This window comes from Moschus berezovskii, chromosome 19 (genome assembly GCF_049115385.1).
Source record: "Moschus berezovskii isolate FMDL1 chromosome 19, NW_MosBer_1.0, whole genome shotgun sequence".
In the NCBI taxonomy this organism is placed as follows: domain Eukaryota; kingdom Metazoa; phylum Chordata; class Mammalia; order Artiodactyla; family Moschidae; genus Moschus; species Moschus berezovskii.
In genome coordinates this window covers 72,985,453-73,006,582 of record NC_142478.1, presented here as the reverse complement: position 1 = coordinate 73,006,582, position 21,130 = coordinate 72,985,453, and the positions used below count along the sequence as shown (strand labels likewise).

Below are 21,130 nucleotides of genomic sequence, written 5' to 3'. Positions count from 1 at the left end.
CCGAGGACCCCGCCCCGAGCCCCCGCGCCAGCCAATTCCGGGGAGGGTCCCGCCCACACTCGTGCGCTATTGGGGAAATTCAATTTTGACGGCCACGCCCCTAGTGGAGGCCCCGCCCTTCGCGGGCCTTGGAAGTACAGGATTGCAGTCTCGGGGCCACTGCTCTGACAACCTTGGCTGGTCGAGTGGGCGTCGCCAGGAGGACGCAACTTTGCGCCAAAGTCGGGGAGGGCGCGCGAAGCCGGGGTAAGTGGCCCGGGATCGTACTATTCGCGGAGCCTTCGGGACAGCCTCTCTCCGCCCTCCTCTTTGTTCGTGAGACCCTGTTCCCTCCCTCAGCTCCGCCCTCTCCTCGCTTCAGTGCCCGGGCTTGGCCGCTGCCCCCAGGCTGCTTTCAGGACGCCTGGTCCAGGCCACCTCAGAGCAGGGACTAAGTGGCCGGCGGCACATTGACCCTACGTGGGGGCACCTCAGGGGCCGCCTCAGATGGAGTAGGGTCAATCACACGCCTCTTCTCCAGCCCACGCACCTTCGCACACACATTCACTTTATCTGTCACTTGTCCCTGCCGAGCTCCTCAGGGTCGCCCTCTTGCAGCGCTGGGGTTTTAAACTGGGAACACTAAGTCCAGAATCTCATTCAGTAAATGGAGGAAATTGAGGCCCTGAGAGAGCCGACATGCCCAAGACAACATAAGGAATAAATAAGGGGACCCCAGGGCTCAGACCTCCACCTGGGAAAAACCACTCAGTCCCTTCTGCTAGAGATCAGGGTCCCTTCCGCAGGTCTCCATGGAGACCAAAGGGAGTTGGAGCCTGGGAGGTGGCGTCTGGAGTCCTGTCTGTCAAATAATGATAATAATAATATAAACTCATTTATTTTGTACTTGCCATGTACCAGGCATATAATCCCTGTGATGACTGTTTGAGCCCAAGATTACCGTCTCATTTTACAGTTGAGGACAACAAGTGATAGGTAGTGGAACTGTGATTCATACCAGCACGTTTTGAGTATAGAATCTGTGCTTTTAACCACTGTGATATGGGGTTGTGGGGAAGTGGCTTCAACCTGTTACATCAGGAGACTCAGGCCCGCTGTCTAGAGCCTCTGTGACCAGCCACCACCACACCTCACCCCCATCTAGACAGAGGGGCAGTATCCACTCTGAGACTCTTTTAAAGACGTCAACTTATTTCACCCCCACATTCCTGAGAGAGGTGGACCCATTTTACACACGGGAAAACCACAGCGCTGAGAGGGAAGAGACTCCTTAAGGTCACAAGGGAGGAGGAGCAAACAGAGCCCAATCTGGGGGCTTTAGTTCGAGCAAGCCGCATCTACTCTCTCTCTAGTTAAACTAGATGTAATTTTTAAAAGTAAACTTTATTTTATTGTTACTATTTTTATTACTTTTTTGGCCACGTGGCTTATGGTATCTTAGTTCCCCTGCCACGAATTAAACCCGGGCACTCTGGCTGTGAGAGCTCAGAGTCCCAATCACTGGACCACCAGGGAATTCCCAACCTAGATGCCCTTTTATTCTCCAGGACGAGGGTCAGCGCCCTCCAAGGCCAACTAGGTCCTATTCAAAACTCGCGCGCCCATTGGAACAGCCCCCCCTGGGGCGGGGCACAGGTAGGCCACCTGACTGGCGGCTGTCTGCTCCAATGAATGGCCTTCTTCGTCCTAGCTCCGCTCCCCACCCCGCCCCTCCCACCCCCAGCAGGCACGGGTGAGTCTCTGTGTGGACTTTATGTGACACTCACGCGCTCACTAGTTCCTGGTAATACCGAAGATAAGCACGGGTCCCGCCCCTCCATCAAGCCCTCAGGGCTGGGGTCCTCCTCCATTCTTACTTGCCTTCCCTTCCCATCTGAAAGGGGCGGGGCGAGATGGTGGTGAAATAAAGAGCAAAGGGCGGCCGGTGAGGTGCTGGAGAAGCTTGCAGACACAGTACAGGAAGGAGCAAAACGTCCCGTGAGAAGGACCGTGGTGTTCACTGAGCACCTGTTGCATGCCTGACATGGGATTTCAGTCAGTTCAGTTCAGTCCCTCAGTCGTGTCCGACTCTGCGACCCCATGAATCACAGCACGCCAGGCCTCCCTGTCCATCACCAACTCCCGGAGTTCACTCAGACTCACGTCCATCGAGTCGGTGATGCCATCCAGCCATCTCATTCTCTGTCGTCCCCTTCTCCTCCCGCCCCCAACCTTTCCCAGCATCAGAGTCTTTTCCAGTGAGTCAACTCTTCGCATGAGGTGGCCAAAGTATTGGAGTTTCAGCTTTAGCATCAGTCCTTCGAATGAACACCCAGGATTGGTCTCCTTTAGAATGGACTGGTTGGATCTCCTTGCAGTCCAAGGGACTCTCAAGAGTCTTCTCCAACACCACAGTTCAAAAGCATCAATTCTTCGGCGATCAGCTTTCTTCACAGTCCAACTCTCACATCCATACATGACCACTGGAAAAACCATAGCCTTACCCGGTTGCAAATTGACCACGGAGCTAGATATGTATTAACCCAAATTCTACAGAGGAGGAAACTAAAGTTCAGGGAAGTGAACTGAATGAACTTCCATTCAGTTCAGGTGAATGGCATTCAGCTGGTAATGCCATTCAGACATGAGTGGAATTCTGCCCCAGGCCAAAGCTTCTTTTGTCTACCTTGCTGCCTCTAAGATTGAGGAAATCCTGGAAGGCTTCTTAGAGGAGGTGATGTTGCAAACTGATCCTTGAGGAAGGGTGTAAAGAAATCCATCCCACGGAGAAGAGGGGGAAAGACGTGAAAGGGTATTAGTGGTTAGGGATCAGTGTGAATAAGGCCAGAGGTTTGTAAGTGGGGACAGGAGACGAGAAAGGCTGTGGATAGAGCAGGAAATGGGGGTAGAAGACCTTCCCTTTGTGAAGGGCCCTGAATGCCAGGTGAGTAGGGTGAACACTGGGGAGGCCTGGGCCTCAGTTGGTCCGTCTATAAAAAGAGGGTCTTGGACCAGCTCACTTCAGGCCCTCCCAGAAAGCGTTCAGATTCCTCTAGGTCCAGCTCTGGACTGGCAGAGTGGGGAGTGGCTGGAACAGCTCATGGGCCAAGGGTAATATTTTGCTCCAGTCTCTGAGTCTGAAAATAAATATTTTTACCAAGCTGGCAGTGCCAGATCCCTGCATCTCCCTGGCTTCTCCTCCCCCAATCTGGGGTCCTGCAGAGAAAGCCCGGTCCTGGGGTCAAGAGGCAAGAGGAGCGATGGGTTTTAGACCCAGCTGCAGCCCAGGCAAAGTTTTCTTTCCCTTGGAGCCTCAGTTTCCTCATCTGCACAATGGCGGAGCTGCGGCCTGAGCTTTCTAAGCCTTCTCCCTATCGACTAGACAACATACAACTCCAAGACTTCAGGGAGACCTCACCTTGGGAATGTGTGCACAAGGGGCTCTAAGTCCAGTCAAGGCCAAGACCACGGGCCTATCGGAGGTCCAGAGGCTGCTGGGCCCTGGGAGGAGTGATGGGGTCAGAGCGGGGTCAGAGTTGGGCCTGCTCTTGGGGTCTCACTGCCTCATGAGAGTAGGGGGAGAGATTGTATTTGGACTCTAAAAGTTGTAGAGGGCCTTCCTTTGTGGTCCAGCAGCCTTCCAATACAAGGGGGTGTGGGTTTTGATCCCTGGTCTGGGAGCTAGGATCCCACATGCCTCGAGGCCAGAAAAGCAAAACCTAAAACAGAAGCAATATTTTAAAAAAATAAATAAAAGTTGTAGACAAAGAACCCTCACCTGCTGTTTGGCACATAGAGGTGGTGAGAGGGTACAGCATGAGAGAACAGGAAGGCAGGTGGGACTCTGAGGATTTTGCTGGGGAAAGGTCATATAGGAAAGCCTGGAGCATGGGGGGACCTGGAGAAGAACTGGTTCTTGCTGGGGCTGGCTGGACCCAAGGACTGTGACCCTATTTCTCCTGGGCAGAACTGGAGGCCGCCAAGGTCACGGCCAGCAGCCCCAGGAGTGGGGCTGGGGATCTGTCTGGCAAACCAGTTTGGCAAGGCTGTCTCCTCCGTGATGTCATCCAGCTGTCGCGTTCTCTGTTTGACAGGGTCAGATAAACGTCCAGGCTTGGAGGAGAAGGGGGCCCGGGACCAGGTGCTGAGGGATGGGGAAGGAGTGACTCTTCAGTGTAGGAAACTGGGAGGCAAGTGAACCCTGGGAAGGAGAAGCGGACCTGAGACACCCACTGGGCTGTGATGAACCCCAGGAGACCAGCCTCACGGACAAAGGAGAGGGTTCTGGATGGGCCAGCCTGGACTTCCTGTGACTTCCGGGAGTTCCCTGATGCCTGGTGTCATCTAGGCTTATCGCAGGGGCCCTATATAGCTGCTGGCCAGTGGGTAGGAACCATGAAAACACTTGAGTGGCAGTTTTATTTTTACTAGGAACCTCATGGCTTGAACCCCGTGAGGTAGAACTCTCCATCATATACAGAAGAGGAGACAGACTTGGCAAGGCCAAGCCACACCAGCACCTCACACAGGATTAGAACCCAGAACCCTTGATCTTAACCACAGTACCCTGCCACCTACCATTTGGGATCTCTGCCCATATGGTGCCTTACATATTTCTTAACTGCTTGTGAGCACAGCAGCTGAATCATGGCATCATAGAATCCTAGATGCCCACCTCGTGGTCTAGATAGGTAATCAGTCCTAGGGAGGCCAAGGAACAGGCTTCAGGTCACACAACAGTTTGGAGGTGGAACTACTCCATACCCCAGATCCCCACCCTCCCCACATCCTCGTTTCTCCCTCAAGGCCTGGCACACCCATGCATGAAATAGTAGTAATTAGCACATATTGGGGAGAAGGTGATGGCAAGCCACTCCAGCACTCTTGCCTAGAAGATCCCATGGACAGAGGAGCCTGGTGGGCTGCAGTCCATGGGGTCGCTACTAGTCGGACACGACTGAGCGACTTCCCTTTCACTTTTCACTTTCACGCGTTGGAGAAGGAAATGGCAACCCACTCCAGTGTTCTTGCCTGGAGAATCCCAGGGACGGCGGAGCCTCGTGGGCTGCTGTCTATGGGGTCACACGGAGTCGGACACGACTGAGGCGACTTAGCAGCAGCAGCAGCACATATTGAGTCCCTATATGTGCCATTCATTCATTTATCATCACCACAGCCATGACAGGTATGTGCTAAGATTATATCCATTTTACAGACAAAGAAGCTGAGGTTCAGGAACTTCCTTGGTGGTCCAGAGGTTAAGAATCTTCCTTGCAATGCAGGGGACACGTGTTTGATCCCTGGTCAGGAAACTAAGATTCCACCGGCCGTGGAGCAACTAAGCCTGTGAGCCGTAACTCAAGTGAGTCCATGTTCTACAATGAAGGATTTTGCATGACCCAATGAAGACCCTGCATGCTGCAGTTAAGACCTGACACAGCCAAATGAAATGAATGAATATTAAATAAAAGAAAGAAACTGAGGCTCAGAGAGGGCACGTCATTTGCCCAAGTTGACACAGCATGTTGGTGATAGGGCTGGAATTTGAACCAGTCCCTTGGTGGACCCAAGAAGCCTCACTGGAGGCACGAAGATCTCTGGACAGGAGAGTGGACGGCCCCTTTGAAGGCTCCCGAGGTAAGCGGTGTCCAATTTATAGTTTCCACACAGGCCTGGCCTCCCCGGGGCGGGCAGAAAAGTGCTGAGGCTGTTGAAATGCTCTGAACCTTCCCAAAGGAGGCGGCCACGGTGGGAGGGAGTGTTTGGTGTGGACCTCAGAGCCAAGTGTAGACGTGGCAGCTGGGCCTGCTGCAGGCGAGGGAGGGCAGGCGGGGTGGGGCCCCAAATCCAACCGGCCTCCCAGCAGCGTTCCCAGCCATCCATCAGCCAGGCCTGGCCCTGCCCACCCTTCTAGCTCGTCATCTGGATTTGAGATGAGGACTCTGGGCCTAATAAAAGCAGAATGGTAGCAAAGGCAGGGCCTGGAACCACAGCCAGCGGGACGCTGGGATCCCGCATCATCTCATGCTGGCCTGGAACAGGTTTCTGAATATTTAAAATAATAACAACTGCTTATGAAGTGGACACATGTACCAGGCATTGTGCTAAGGTCAGCCTACAGTAACTCATGTATCCCTCATGATCACCCCAATGAGATAAGACTCTTATTAGCTCTATTTGGTGATAGAGAAACTGAGGCACAGAGAGTTAAGCAACTTGCCCCTGATGGTTATAACAGCGTCTTACTGCTAAGCACACACATGTCCATCCCGGGCTCCATGCTAAGGTGTTTTCCCATTTGAGGAAAAGGCATGAGGCATCCTAGGCAGATAAGCATTTATTTAGATGATGAAAAGAAATGAGATCCAGAGAGAAAAGGGACTTGCCTGAGGTCACATGGCTGCAAGGGGCCACTTAGACCCAGAATGCTAGTACTAGAGAGAGTAAGACCTTGGCTTCTGGAATCAAGACAGACCTAAGCATGCTGGTGACATCACGGATCCTTAGCTGTGTGGCCTCGGCAAGTCACATCACCTGCCTGAGCTTCTGTTTTCTCCTCTGTAAAATGGGGGTTTGGTTGACACGATACTAATACCACCTGCCGGCTATTGGGCCCACCTTGGGAATAGTAGATCATTTACATGGTGCGTTTAGTTTGTGCACATGCTGTGCGGTGCTTAATCGCTCAGTTGTGTCCTACTCTTTGTGACCCCATGGACTCTAGCCGGCCAGGCTCCTCTGTCCATGGAGATTCTCCAGGTAAGAATACTGGAGTGGGTTGCCATGCCCGCCTCCAGGGGATCTTCCCAACCCAGGGATCGAACCCAGGTCTCCCGCGTTGCAGGAGGATTCTTTACCATCTGAGCCACCAGGGAAGCCCAAGAATACTGGAGTGGGTAGCCTATCCCTTCTCCAGGGGAACTTCCCGACCCAGGGGTCAAACCAGGGCCTCCTGCACTGCAGGCGGATTCTTTACCAGCTGAGCCACCAGAGAAGCCATCACTTGTGCATACCCTCATTCAGGTCTCACAACAGCGCCCTGTGCTTTGTAGCTTTTCATTCAAAGCGTGGTCAGCAACTTTGGCATCTCCTAGGGGCTTGTTGGAAACACAGAATTTCAGGCCTGGCCCCAGACCTACTGAATTGGAATCTCTATTTTACCATGACTCTCAGGGGGGTACATGTGCACACTGTAGTTTGGGTTCATGACCACAGGAATCAACTGGGTGATGAGGGTGGGGAGGTGTCTCTTATACCTGAATGTTCCTAGAAGAGCTGCTGCCTCCATGATCTCCAGGAGAAAGATGTTCCCCAGGGTCCACTGAGGAGAGGTCAGTAAAATCAGCAGTCTTGGGCGGCTGTTACCGATTCTGCTGGCTGGGCAGGAGTCAGCCCACAGCAGCCTGCTCCTCACGTAGCAGATGGGCCTGGGAAACCTGGCTTGTGACCTGCCAAGGAGGAAACTACTCAGGACTCAGAAGGCAATCTACTATATGCTGCTGGATTCCTACTTAAGGGACTTTTTATTTTTCTTCTAAGTTTGTTTTTTTTTTTAATGTGGACCACTTTTACAATCTTTATTGAATTTGTTACGATATTGCTTATGTTTTGGTTTTTTGGCCTAGAGGCAACTGGGATCCTAGATCCCTGATCAGGGATTGAACTCGAACCCCCTGCATTGGAAGGGAAAGTCTTAACCACTGGACGACCATGGAAGTCTAGGGGACTCTATTTTGAAAGGCTCATCTGCTTGGCTGAAGGAAGGCAGAGGGTGGCCTGGGCAGATGTTGGAGCTGGGACCTTCACTCTGCCTGCTCCTATCCAGGCAAGCAGTTCTTAAAAAGCTGCCCTCAGGGCATGGACTGGGCCCAGACATATTGACTCGGCCCTGTAGGAGTTCCAAAGCACCTTCACCCTCTATTGTTTTTGATCTTCATAACGATCTTATACAAAATAGGTAAACAAACAAAAAGAAGAAAACCACCAGTCAAGCACGGAAGTTCCCTGCCTTTAAAGAAGGGTGAAGTGCAGTGCTGGGAGTGTTGCTGCTTAACTTGTACCTCCTTCTTAGTTTGCTAAAATCCTGTTCTCAAATTTAAGGTGCTGTTGGATTAAGAGGTTGGGTCAGGGGTGAGTCCATTCTTTCACATTATGAAGTTGTTCATTTAAAGCATGCCTGTGTAGATCTCTCAGTAAGCCATGCAGGCTCATTCAGTACTCTCTGGAGCTCAAGAATTTCCCTTCAAGGGCCAGAGCACTATTGAAGGAAGCCAATTCCTACTTCTCCCATTTATTTCTGCCATTAGAGAAGGGATCTCCTGCCTGACACCCGCAGGTCGCAGGCATTACTCAGTACCACGAGGCAGCTCCCAAAATTGCAGACAGACGCTCTAGGAGGAAACTGTCAGTCTCTCTACAAGGCTTGCCTTGTGTCTCCAAAACTTATTAAGTGACATCATAAGGCTTGGCAAATAGGATGAGGGAGTCTGACCAGTGAGGACAGACAGAAGCCTGAAGGTGTGGATGTAAAAGGGTGTTGAAAGAGTTTGTCATTTAGTAGTGTCCAGCTTTTTGCGACCCCATGAACTGTAGTCCACCAGGCTTCTCTGTCCCTGGAATTCTCCAGGCAAGGAATACAGGAGTCAGTATCCATTTCCTTCTCCAGGGGATCTTTCCTACCCAGGGATTGAACCCAGGTCTCCTGCATTTTGGGCAGATTCTTTATCATCTGAGTCACCAGGGAAACTTCGAAGCAGAACGGAAATGGAGACTGCCAGGAGGCAGAGGTGAGGACAGAGCTGAGTGCTTTGAAGAGAGAATGAAAAACCCCAGTTAGCTTTACAGAACATTTTCATAAGCAGGGTCTTCCTCCAGCCTCAGCAGCTCTGAGTGGTAAAATTTAATCATACCCAATTCACAAATGAGGATCCTAAGGTCCTGCAAGGTCATTGAGCTACACTTAACCGAGCCATGTATCTTAGACCTGTGCTTGTACATAATGAGTGAATAGTTGACATGTGTTGAATAAAAGTAGAAAGTGTGCATTACATAGCACCTTTAAAAAGAACTGGAGGGATTTCCTTGGCAGTCTAGTGCCCATTGCAGGGCCCACATGCTATGCACTGCGGCCAAAAAATAAATACAAAGAACTGTAAATGAAGAGAACTTTACATTTTGAGATAGTCTTAAGTATCTTCCCACCATCTACTAATTACCAAGATACCCTTTACCATAGAGAAACTTCCTTAAAACAAGTGATATATATATATATCAGTTATAAAAAAGAACAAAATTTTCTCATTTGCAGGAACATGGATGGACTTGGAAGTCAATACACTAAGGGAAATAAGTCCAGCAAAGGTTAATACTGTATGATGTTAGGTACATGTGGAACGTAAAAATATAATGGGGCTTCCCTGGTGGCTCAGACAGTAGAGTTTGCCTGCAGTGCGGGAGGCCCGGGTTCGATCCCTGGGTTGGGAAGATCCCCTGGAGAAAGAAATGGCAACCCGCTCCAGTATCCTTGCCTGGAAAAATCCCATGGACTGAGGAGCCTGGTGGGCTACAGTTCCTGGGGTCACAAAGAGTCGGACACAACTAAGCGACTAAAAAAAAAAAAAAAAAAAATATATATATATATATATATATATATATGTTAAACAACAACAAAAAAGAAGCAGACTTACTAGAGAACAAACTAGAGGGTACTAGCTGGGGGACAACGTAGGGATGGGGAGGTATTGGGTGGTTTTGGGTGTAAGACAGGCTTTTGAGGATGTATTGTACAAGACATGGAGAATATAGCTAATGTTTTGCAATAATTATAAACGTAACATTTACAATCGTATAAAATTTTTAAAAATTAGATAAACTATAAAAATCTTGACAAAGTGACACATTAATATATAGCTCCTTTGGATGACAGCTCTACCAGTGTTCATTTTTCTCTTCTAATTTGAGAGAATATTTCAAATCTCTGTATATTCCAGATTATTCTCACCTCGAAAGCCACCTCTCCCAAGAAGCTCTACGTAATCTCTGCTGCTAGAAGTTGCATCTTCCTCCCTTGAAATCCCACAACCCTTACTGGCACCTCTCTTAGGGCATTTATCACCTCATGGTGGACAGCTATGGTATCCTTCACCCACCCCCGCTGTCCAGCTCTTTTTCCTTTCTCCCTGACTCCAACCATGATGTTCTTACCGGGAGCCGCCATGTTGTTACAGATCACACTCCAAGCGACAGCTGATTGGGCTAGGGGGTAGACATCTGACTCCGCTGGGCCAATTGGACACTTAGTTCCAGAGGGGGCCTGGAACTGAGTCCCTCCCCCACTGGAACCTAGAAGTTCATTGGTCTGTTCCTGGTTCCTTGGAGCCTTGAGATATGAAATATGGAAGCCATTAGCCATCGTGTCCTCTGACACATGGAGGAACTCTGTCTGCAACTAGAGAGAGGAGGTGGCTAACACAGCAAGAGAAGGACGGAGAGAGAGCTGGTTCCATCTGGCTTTTTTGTTTTTTTTGCTTGGATTTGTGGTTTGTTTGTTTGTTTAACTAGCAGATTAATTTCTCACAATTTTGGAGACTGGGAAGTCTGAGATCAGGCTGCCAGCATAGTTGAGTTTTGGTGAAGGCCCACTTCTTGGTTGAGACAGCAGCTTTCTGACTGTTTTCTTACTTGGTAAGAGCAAAGAGAGGACTCTGATTCGATCTGCTCTTGAAGTTTTCCATTGTTTCCAGGAATAGTTGATTGGTTGGTTGGCCCTGCTGTCTACTAGGTAACTCAGAATCCAATCTTCTGATAAAACCCCCTTTCAATAAATCTTTATTAAGGTAGCCAGCATAGTTTTCTGTGGCTTTCAATTGAAAGATACTCAGAGTATAACTACTCTGAGTTATTTACATAAATGTTTTAACTCTCCCACTCATCTGGGGATTGCCAAATGTCCATCTTAGATACAGTTCTGCCTGGCCTCCAGCTAGTGAGGAAACTAGGACAGTTACTTACAAAGATAATTTTCAAAAATTACTAAATTCTGAGTTAGTCCTTTTTAAATTTTATGGTGACAGAAAGTAATGCTTTATTTTACATTTTCTTTAATGTTCTTTGACAAATAACAGTGTTGGCAAAAATGTGCCTTTTTCAGGGATGTGAAACCCCAGAGTCTGGGGAGCACCGTCCAGGTATTGATTCCTTTGGCAGGGCCCTTGCCTGGCTCCTCCTGAAGCTCCTGGCATAGCCCAGGGTAGGAGATGCCTCCAAAAATGAGTGAGATGAGCTAATGGGTTTAGAGAGCAGTTCTGGTCTCCTGCCTGTGACGAGATGATCCGATTTAAAACTATTATAGCTTGTTCATTCATTCTTTTATGATTTTTCAAAGGAAGCTTCATTTTTTAAAATTTGTTTTATTTTTGGCTGTGCTGGGTCTTTATTGCTGTGCAGGCTTTTCTCTAGTTGCAGCAAGCAGGGGCTACTCTCTAGTGCAGTGCACGGGCTTCTCACTGCAGTGGCTTTTCTTATGGAGCTTGGGCTTCAGTAGTTGCAGCACATGGGCTCAGTAGCTGTGCTCCCAGGCTCTAGAGCACAGGTTCAGTAGTTGTGGCACACTGCCTTAGTTACTCCAAGGCATGAGGGATCTTCTCAGACCAGGGATCGAACCTGTGTCTTCTGCATTGTCAGGCAGATTCTTTACCACTGAGCCACTAGGGAAGTCCCCCTCCCGGCCCCAATTTCTTTATATATTTGCATAATGCCTCACTAGTCTTCCTGACTTCTCCTTTTAAGTGGACATCAGATAATTTTCCACTTTATCCTAATTGTCAAGGAATGCTGTGGCTCGGAGGAAAGCTCAGAACGAGCTCACCGTGGTGAGAGAGGACACTGGAATGGAATTCAGACAGCACTATAGTCCAACTCTGGCTTCCCCTCCAGCTGATTGCAAGTCTTAGGCAACCTGCTTCATTTCTGTGAGCCTCGGTGTCCCCATCTGGGAAATGGGAATGATATCTAGCCTACCTTCTGTATAGGACTGATAGGGGCTGAGTAAGTCTTTGGCAGCAATTTGGGAATTGGACGTGAAGGAAACAGGTACCTAGCGTTGTTTTACAGGAGCTGTTGGGGGCATTGATAGGGAAATTATTAAGAAATAGAAATGGAATTTAGGGACGTGCAGGGGCGTGGCAAAGGGCTTCTAGCTAGTCCTGGCTCTGTCTTTACTTGCATGAGACCTCACCTCTCTGTGCCCCAGTTTCTTTATCTGGAAACCCAGGTCCCACTGTCAGGAAGTATCTCTTTCTGACCCTTCACACAGGGCATCAGAGTATGCGGACAGCCGGTTGGAGAGAGAGGAGCACTCCAGGGGGTGGAGTCTGCATGAGGAAGACTTGCAGTTAGGAATTACTGGATGAGAAATACTGGTCTCACGTGTTTCGTTTCATGGGGACGATCATAAGATTGGTTTGACCAAAAAGCTTGGTTATGGAAAAACTCGAACGAACTTTTTTGGCCAGCCTGATACTTCTCTATCGTGATGAGAATTAAACAAGATAATGTAGGCAGCACACTTAGCACAGGCTGGCCCATTGCAGACTCAGTAATGACGCTTGTCCTTGCCGCTCTTGTTTTATTTTACAGATAAGGAAAATGGAGACTCTGAGAAGGTGTTGCGGCCAGCCCAGGCACACAGCCATCAGTAGTCGAGCAGGATTTGAATCCACGTCTTCCTGACTCTAGAGGCCAGGCTCTGAACCACTGTGTTACAGTCTCCCCATTGTGGGGCCTCTACTCCAGACCCCAGCTGCTGGCCTGACTCAGCAACTGTGGGTGGCCTCGCTCCAGTGCGTGGGCAGCAGAGCCAGTGAGAAGCCTCCCAGTTCCTTGAAAACCAAATATGGCCAGACCAGGCCCTCGGAGGTCCGACCCCCAGGCTGGGCCTGCTCCTGCCTGCTCCTCTGTGCTGTGGGGCCCTGCTTGCTCTGCAGCCTCCTGGCTCTGCCCCAGAGGACTCTGGGAGAGCCATCCAGATCCCCCTCTTCATAGGATCTTGTTGAGCAAGTTCCTGAAGGAGAACGCGTGAGGCCAGTGTCTCTTCTGTGCTGTGGTGATTCCCAGCTCCAAGCCTTTGCTCACACAGTCCTCTCCGCCCGGACTTCCTCTGCCTCTCCAGCCAGCTCTTAGGCCTTCTTTGGGGCCCAGAGTGAGCTGTCAGGACCTGTGTGACCTGGAGTGAGTCTCTCATCCTCTCCATCCAGTGGGCACTTACCAGGTGCCAGACATTTTGACATATAGTTGCTCCTTCCAGACTAGAAGCTCTTTGAGAATTGCAGGCCAGAGGTAGAAGATAATTGTTCAACTCATATCCATGAGCCAAGTCTTGTCCGTACCGTAGTCCCGGCGAGGCTCTTATCATGATCACCCCCTTTTCACAGTTGGAAAGACTACTCAGTTCAGTTCAGCCATTCAATCGTGTCTCACTTTTTGCGACCCCATGGACTGCAGCACGCCAGAATTCCTTGTCCATCGCCAACTCCTGGAGCTTACTCAAACTCATGTCAGTGGTGCCATCCAAACATCTCATCCTTTGTCGTCCCCTTCTCCTCTTACCATCAATCTTTCCCAGCATCAGGGTCTTTTCCAATGAGTCATTTCTCCCCATAAGGTGGCCGAAGTATCAGAGCTCCAGCTCAGCATCAGTCCTTTCAATGAATATTCAGAACTGATTCCTTTAGAATGGACTGGACTCCTTGCAGTCCAAGGGACTCTCAAGAGTCTTCTCCGACACTGTACTCAGACCGTGGATGTCCAAAGGACTCAGCAGAGGGGACTTCCCTGGTGGTCCAGTGGTTAAGAATCTGCCTTGCAATGCAGGGGATGAGGGTTCAATCCCTGGTTGGGGAACTAAGATCACACATGTTGAGGAGGCAACGGCCCACACGTTACAACTAGAGAGTCCGTGCACTGCCAGGAAAGCTCCCATATGCCGAAACTGAGGCTCAACACAGCCGCATGAATAAACAACTACTTAAAACAAATCCACCCCCACCCCGGACTCAACAGAGATGAGCAGAGGTGAGGCTCGACCCCTGATCTGTTGGACTCTGGAGGCCAGATTCTGACCATTAGGCAGTACTGCCCAGCTCCCCTTGGAGGGCTGGATGGCGGGCGGTGACAGCTGGGTTCTGGGGAAGGGCTGGGACCACTTCTCCCTCCGTTCCTGCCTCTCAAGTAGTCTCCTTAATCCAGCACCTTTCCAGTCTGGAGGCAGCTGTTCCTCACTTGCCTTCCCCACTCAGCCCCTCTGTGACCAGAGGTGGTCTGACGCTCGCCAGGGGGGCTGGGGGAAGATTAATATTTTTCCCTTGCCTCCCCCTGACTGAGACGTTGAGAATGCCTATCCCATCTCAGCATTCCAGTTGGTGCTGGTAGTAAAGAACCCGCCTGCCAATGCAGGAGACATAAGATGATGGTTCGATCCCTGGGTTGGGAAGGTCCCCTGGAGGAGGGCATGGCAACCCACTCCAGTATTCTTCCCTGGAGAATCCCGTGGACAGAGGAGTCTGGCGGGCTTTAGTCCATGGGGTCACAAAGAGTTGGACAAGACTGAAGTGACTCAGCACACACAGCATGCACGATGCACGTCCCATCTCAGAGCCTACAAAGTCTTTTTCAGGATCACCAACGTTTCACCTCAGCCCTGCAGGGGAGGTAGGGCAGGGAGGCCCTTCCTCAAAGTTCTGCTGGGGGAACTACAGCCCCAGCACATCAGGCTGCACCTGAAATCTTTTGCTTCAAGGAATGGAGTGCGGAATTGTCTGCTAGATCTTTGCCGAAGCTATGGTCTGAGGTGCTTAGGAGTCTGACAGAGATTCCAGCTCTGCTACCCACCAGCTGTGCAGCCGTGTAGGAGTCACTTTACCTCTCTGAGCTTCAGCCTCCTTCTCTGAAACATGGGGGCAGTGCAACTTAGCATGCACGCGTGCTCGTACCCATCTGAGAGAGGCTGGGAGGCTGAAATGAACTAGTGCTCACGAAGCACGTAGCCTGGAACATAGTGGGTGCTCAGACAATGAGGTTATTATTGTTCTCAGTGCCTAACAGATCAGAAGGCTCATCCAGGCCAAGGGTAATAGTCCCTAACATTCCTTTATCATTGCTGTGTACCAGACTCGTTCATCAGAACAACATCCCTATAATTCAGTGCTTCAAGCAATGGAGTGTGGAATTGTCTGCTGGATCTTTCCTGAGGCCATGATATGAAATACTTAAGAGTCTGACAGATCCCAGCTCTGCTACCCAACCAGCTCTGCAGCCTTGTGGGAGTCACCTCACCTCTCTGAACCTCAGTCTCCTCCTCTGAAATTTGGGGGCAGTGCTAGCAGCCATCTGAAAGAGGTTGGGAGGGTGAAATGAACTAATGAACTAATTTTACAGATGGGGTGACTGAGGCTCAGAGAGGAAAAATGACTCCCCCTAACTCCCTGCTCAGTGAGGGGAAGAGCCTGGGCATGGACTCAAGTCTACAACATCAGCTTGGATCCACTGTGCTGGATTCCTCATCTCCCTCATGGTAAGGCCCAGAAAGGGAAAGCGAGTTACTCGGGGCCCCACAGCAGTTGAGGGTGGGTCAGACCACATTGCAGAGGCCTTTTCCATCCTGGCAGCTCCACATGGGTCTGGATAATTCTCCAGCCCTAGGGCTAAAAATAATACATTCACAGTCCTCAGAACTCAGGTCTGGGGGTTTCATCCACAGTCTCAGTTTGCCCCCCAGATCCCGTCTTCCCCAGACACCCCATGATCATCCCTTTCCCACCTCAAGCTTTCCACATGGACCCCCACATTTGAAAAAAAATCAGCTGAAACTTTGGCCAAAGAAAACTCACTGATGCCCACAAACCAACCAGCCAGCCAGGGAGGAGGCTGCCCTGGAATGTTGGAGGGGGGTCATCAAGCTGTTTGTGAGCTGGCAGCCGAGAAATAAGAGCAGCTACCATTTTTGGGGAAAGCCATAATTCCCTCTATGGGAAAGGATCCAGGGCAGGCCAGTTCAGAGGCTCTGGCCTCAGTTTCCCCTTCGTCACTACCATGGTATTTATGGGGTCTGAATAACTTCAGCTATTGATTCAACAAATATCGGTTAGGTGCCTGCTGTGTGCCAGGCACTGAGCTGGCTGCTTGGGGGCACAGTGGGGTGAGAGCTAAGCCCTGTCCTCCAGGACTGACTTTCCAGAGGAAGGCAATCTCGGTAAGTCTCTCAAAGAACCAGAGCCTGGTGGTCCAGGCCCACAATGCTAGATCAATACTCTTGGATCTGGATGGGTTTCAGAATCCAGAATTTTGGGGGATCTTAAATGGTGATTGGGTGGGGTCTGGGCCCACTCATTCCAATCAAACATACAGATATTCCTGTAGTGAGAAGTGTGAGCATTGGTAAACAAAAGTTCTACACAGCTTCAGTCCATTTGGGTCAGATTTTGCCTCCAAATGAGTTTTCTTGGAGTCTACAGAAAAGCTCTTGATTGTCTAGGTGTTCTGGACTATGGTATGGAAGGTAAGTGGTAAGGACCCGATTCCTCTCCCAATTATACAGATTCGAAAACTGAGACACAGGGCAGACAAATCACATGCCCAAGTTCCTGGAGCAAGCAAATGGTGGGTAAGAATGCCAGTCTCAGTGACTCTAAATTTAGAGCTTGCCACCACCAGGGACCCTGCCTGGGAGAGAAGCAGGGACAGAGGAGAGAAGGTTCATTGGCTCAGCCACCATGGCCCAGCAGCCAGTTCTGCCAGGAAGGAGTTAAGCCTCACCTGGGCCTCGGCCAGGCCTCTGCACTGCATCTCCTTGCAGGGCCTGCCTGTCTGGGGCCTGTTTACCAGGCAGCGCTTGCATCATCGGCTTCGACGTGCAGTGCAAACACACTCACATTCTTGGGTCATGAGAAATGCACAGTTGCGGTGACATCATGCCCAGAGAGGAGGTTTTTGCCAGCCTCCTCCTGCCCATAGTCAGAGCTGTTTAATTAGCACTCTTAACTGGAACTCTTGTCTTCCTATAAAAACCAACTGGAGGAACGCTCATGGGTGGGGGTGATGGGGGTTGGAGTGTGTGTGTGTGTTTTAAGGGATAAAAATAGCCCATCTGGGACTCCTTTTGGGGTATTTGTAAGTATTAATGCATCACTGTTTATATTAAATCTATGTCACTCTGGACATTTTCGTCTGAATTTGGCTTGGGGATGGGACCAGAGAAACCACCCATGTCTTTTTGTTCCCTCTAGTTTTTCCTTTTGGGAGGGAGACACATAGGCCAGGTGAAAGGGCCCTTGGAGACCATTCAGACCAACCCTTCATTATACAGCCAAGTAAAGGGAGGCCCAGAGAGGGCAGGGCCTTCCCTGAGGTCACACAGCAAGTTTCCATGTTCCCACACCCCTTCCATGCATTTTGCAGCACTGCCCTAAACCCCCAACTTTGGTTTTGTGAGTTGGCTTTTCAGGGTGTTGAGAAGAGAGGTGCTTCTGGCTAGAAACTTCCTAGGTGTGTTTGAGATTAGAGTGGAGGTGATGGTGGTGGTGATGGGAACAGAGAAGACTGATTGGGACACAGGAGACCTCAACCTCACCCACCTGCCTCCCCAGTAAAACCACATCCAGGCTTTGAAATGTCTGTTCCTCTCCCTAGACAGTCCCAGTCTCCTTTTGCCCAAGAAATACTGTCATTGGCCTCCTTTCGTGACTATTGAAAACTTATTTCCCACATTGGGGGTGCTAGAGTTTTAGCAAATGAAAATAGAAGACACTCAGTTAAGTCTGACTTTCAGACATACAAAAAATAGTGTTTTCATACAAATACGTCCCATGCGATCTTTTTTTTTTTTTTTGGCTATACTGCATGACTTGCGGAAACTTAGTTCCCCATCTAGGGATTGAACTTGCACCCTTGGCAGTGACAGCAGGGAGTCCTATTCCAGGGAATTCCCTGTTTCATGCATACTGAGACAGAGAGTTATCTGGCAGCCCTGTTCTCTTTCATCCTTGTCATTATGACTGTGGCTGACACTCTCGACCATCTTCCCATCAGCCTTCCTTCTCCTTCCTCATTAACTGAGCCCTGATTTTGTCTGGAGCGGCACTGTGTCCCAGGTGATGAATCATATGTGTATAAGCTAATCCTGACAACTCTGATCTACTTTGCTTTCCCAAATTCCCCTGCAGTCAAAGATGATCTGGTGACTGCAAATTTCTTGACACCTTCCTTTTCAAGAAGCAGCAGCTCACTCCCTCCCCTTGAATATAGGCTGGACTTCCTGACTCATTTCAAAGAGTGACTTCCAAGGCTAGGTCACAAAAACCATTGTTACCCTGCTCTCTTCGATGACTCACTCTGGGGGAAGTCAGCTGCCATGTTGTGAGAACACTCGACAGCTCTGTGGAGAGGCCCATGTGGGAAGAACTAAGTCCTCCCACCAACAGCCAGCACCAACATGCCAGGCTCATGGGTGAGTGGCTCCAGCCCCAGTCAAGCCTTACAGTGTGGGCCAATATTTTGACTGCATCGTGAGCCAGGGAGATACTCATATTAATCATAGTTTTAATTTTCTATGTTTCATGATGTTTTAATATCTTTGGGGACTTTGGTGTCTGGGAAGAGACTGCCCCTCTCAAGCCCAGCCTATTCCTAGACACAGTAAACAGCTTGTCAGTGAGCCTACTTTTCATGTACAAACCAACCAACTCTGAGTCCATACCCCCAACTACTTCCTTATCTGTTACATACCAAACCAATATTTCCTGTGCTATAAGTCAACCCAGGGAGGGCCAGGCCCTGGACAATGAGGGGCAGTCCCTACGCCCCCAAAGCCCACTGGAATTATTCAAGCTAGCCAGTCCTAAGCTGTTTACTCTGCCCTGCTTTGCCCTTTCCACAGAAACCCCAGTAAAGGCTGTGCTCTTGAGCTTCTCTTCCCTTCCTGCCTCCTGCCTGACACTGGTGCCTTCGCCAGTGGCCCTCCGTGGCACACTATACCTCTGTTTCTAGGGGCACTGTAAGTACATTAAACTTTTCTTTCAATGGTACTGACTTCCCCGTGTTGGCACACAGTTACCTTTACAAACTGAGTCAGGCACAGATCACTCCTGAGAGATTCTTATCTAGAACCACCCCACTAAGCCATTCCTGGATACTTGACTCACAGAAACTTCTAGAGATGGTAGATGTTTACTGCAGCAGCTAGGTTTCTGGTAATTTGTTTTACAGCAGTGGATTACTAATGCAGATGGTCATGTGACCTAGTTCTGGCTAATGAAACGTAAGAGAAAACATGCTGAGATGCTTCTAGGAAGCTTCCCTGATAAAAGAATCAGAAGGAAGAGAAGAACTCAGGGGAATGCTGACAAGGATGATGGGTACAGAAGTGATGGCCATCCTGGGACCACGAGGTTCTCAAATATAACGATGAAGGAGTGAAGAAGTAGGAAGAATCCATGTCTTTTATGACATCATTAAGCTGCTGGAACAACTCTGTGGTCTCCTGCATCCAGATTTGTAGACAAGCAAACAATAAATACTTGAGTAGGAAATGGCAACCCACTCCAGTATTCTTGCCCGGAACAAACCATGGGCAAAGGAGCCTGGCGGGCTACAGTCCATGGAGTCCCAAAGAGTCGGATGTGACTTAGCGACTGAGCACAGACAATAATACATTTGTAGTTTGAGCCACTGTGTCCTACAACGTGCAGCTTAATGCATCTCTAACTGATAGAATGTGCATGCCCAATAGCATCTCACTTAACAGGAGTAACTTTATTCAATGACTTCATTATCTAGAATCTGAAATGGAGCGAAAAGGACATCTGAGCACCAAAACCAGCATCACAGTGTCTACACCAAGCACCTTACTCTTAGGTAAGCTTTCTGAGCCTTCACTCATAGCCTTTTTACTTTTCATACAGTAATAACAAGCTTTTTCCCCCTTATTTTTTGGCTGCACCACATGCATATGAGATCTTTTCTTAGTTCCCTGACCAGAGATCAAACCCGTGCCCCCTGTGGTGGAAGGATTAGACTCTTAACCATCGGACCACCAGGGAACTCCCCCTAACAAGATTTTCCAGGGCATCTTCCCAGGCCATAGCTTGGAAATCTATCAATTCCATAATCAATCATCTGCTACATGCAAAACACTGCGGGAGTCACCATGTAGGCACAGATGAGTTTCACGCTGGAAAGCAACATGATTCAAACTTGGGCTGCAATGTCAAGGTTGCAGCAAGCCTGGAAAAAAGAAAAGAGAACATTTTCTACTGGAGTGTCAATTTATTAAGGAAGCATATATTTATTTCCCATGGAAAATTCCATCTACAGGGCAAATCACTCTAACTCTTCTTATTTGTTGCTAATACTGGTTTCCAAAATACTTGTCTATTTTGACATTCTGAATCCCGTAAAAGTTTTTAGAAATGAAATAATGTGCCAGGCCTGAGTTCTGAGGAGATGCAGCAGTTCTAAACTATGCTGAAGCACGATTATTCTGCTTCTAGACCACATAGACTCTAAGGCCTGGGGGAGGAAAAGGAACAGCTCAGTAAACTAGAGGCAGAGTGAGGACTGGAACCCAGGACTGTGTACTTTCCCTTTCTCCAGGCAACCAGGAAGGCAACGCTGATTCCCTCAAACCACTCAAACATTTCCTTGCAAGAGGAGCAGAGCCTTGACCCAGTGCTGTGAGCTCCCCAGGGGTCAGGAAGCTCTGCCTCCCCAGGATTTCCTGTGTGTGGGAAAGAAACAGGATGAGCAGATAAATCCTCTGAGGCTTATTTGCAAGTGCATGAAGGCTTCTCCTTGGTGAATCTGCAGCAGCCCTGGCCAAGTGGAGCAACCCGCTGATGTGTTTTGTGTGTTTCTAAAAGTAATAAAAAAAAGGATGACCTGCATCCATGGAGTGCAAGGCTGGACATGGTAGGCAGAAGAGCCTTGGTGTGCGTTCTCCTTGAAATGGACTCTAAGACAAACATTTAAGAGCAAGTAACCTATCTTGGAGATAATTCCAGGGCATCCTTGTAGGGGAAGGAAGGGAAGGTAGCCAGTAAAGGGAACATTATCTATGCAGTTGGTGTGATGGGAAACCAGAGCTCAGGAACTCTCAGAGACA

At 49.4% G+C, this 21,130-nt stretch overlaps 1 long non-coding RNA gene across 1 annotated transcript; it reads left to right on the top strand.

Moving 5' to 3' along the window:
- Positions 1 to 36: 36 nt before the first annotated feature.
- Positions 37 to 20,901, top strand: LOC129542712 (uncharacterized). Its single transcript, XR_008683123.2, has 6 exons — positions 37 to 246; positions 5,195 to 5,616; positions 12,616 to 15,547; positions 18,908 to 19,024; positions 19,807 to 19,884; positions 20,623 to 20,901. It is a non-coding gene; the product is annotated as an uncharacterized LOC129542712 (long non-coding RNA).
- The last annotated feature ends 229 nt before the right edge of the window (positions 20,902 to 21,130 follow it).